Source organism: Schistocerca cancellata, chromosome 10 (assembly GCF_023864275.1).
Source record: "Schistocerca cancellata isolate TAMUIC-IGC-003103 chromosome 10, iqSchCanc2.1, whole genome shotgun sequence".
Lineage (NCBI taxonomy): Eukaryota > Metazoa > Arthropoda > Insecta > Orthoptera > Acrididae > Schistocerca > Schistocerca cancellata.
Genome location: NC_064635.1, coordinates 35,633,650 through 35,634,884, shown reverse-complemented (window position 1 = coordinate 35,634,884; position 1,235 = coordinate 35,633,650). Strand labels below are relative to the sequence as shown.

At 38.7% G+C, this 1,235-nt stretch overlaps 1 non-coding gene across 1 annotated transcript; it reads right to left on the bottom strand.

The window, feature by feature from the left end:
* Nucleotides 1-251: 251 nt before the first annotated feature.
* Nucleotides 252-391, bottom strand: LOC126107071 (U4 spliceosomal RNA). Its single transcript, XR_007523491.1, has one exon. It is a non-coding gene; the product is annotated as a U4 spliceosomal RNA (small nuclear RNA).
* Between the last annotated feature and the right edge of the window lie 844 nt (nt 392-1,235).

Below are 1,235 nucleotides of genomic sequence, written 5' to 3'. Positions count from 1 at the left end.
CAAAAAATGTGAAAGATGGCCAAGTGTATATGGATGAGGCATGCTGAAAAGTAATGCCTCCTAATTTTTTATTTTGTTCTCAATATTGGTTGAGGTATTACGTGTCATACACATTACTCGGCTGACTTTCGTAATTCACTGATGATAGTTGCAGCCCTCTCCTGTAAGAGGGCTCTGAATTGGCAGTGTCTAATGTACCTATGTTGGCGCATGAGGGACAGCAAGCTGTGGTAATTTTTTTTATTTTGACACCCATGCAGGAGCTGCCAAAAATTGCCACAGAGACAGTATTTCACGTCTCTTTGGTGGGGTATTGGTAAAAGCCCTCAACAAGCAATAACCACACCTCAGTCATACCTCACTGCTCACGACAATGTCACTGTGCAAAGGTAACAGTGAGCTGTAATCAAATTTCTAACCACAGGCAACATGACTTCAGTTGAAAAGTGTAGAGGAATGAAAACTGTGTATGGTAATGAGGGCATGCCACACATGAATTTTGCTGCATCTGAAACAAACTGATGCCTTGTGTTCACTGTCATTACTGATAATTCATTACTGTCCTAATATGACCCATCCAATATTCAATTGTTTCCAAAATTTAAAGAACACTTTCAAGGACTTCACTTTGATAGTGATCAGTGTAAGCAGATGTGAAGTTGTGATTCAGTCAACAATGTCAAACGTTCTACAATGACAGCATCAACAAACTGGTCACTCATTGGGGGACAGGTTCTTGTTGCCAGAGCGACTGTTGAGAAATGAACATGTAGACGTGAAGAACAAATATACATATTGTCAGTAATGTTTGTTCATTTAAAAAGCTTTAAGTTATCTTCCATGTAAAGAAACTGGAGGCATTATTTTTTAGCATTTGTACAATGGAGCTCCTCTTGACCTCAAACTCTACTAACAACTAGGAAAAATGCAGAGGGTTGCAGAATACATGAACAAGAGGCAAAACCACCAATGACCACCGATGATGTTTTGTAAATAAAAGCAAAATATATCTGGTGTACAATCTCTTTAATTAATTGCAGTAAGCTTAAGATAGAGAAACCAACTGATTTTAACAGCTGCCGTAGAAGATGGCCATGCAAATGGACATAAAACCATTGTAGCTTACCATTCTGTAGAAGTTATACATAGCACGGATGAGAGAAACACGGTGGCAGTTTTGGAACTCACCTGTAACAAAGATCAAAGAAGAAACATGTAGTTTGTTGTGAAACACC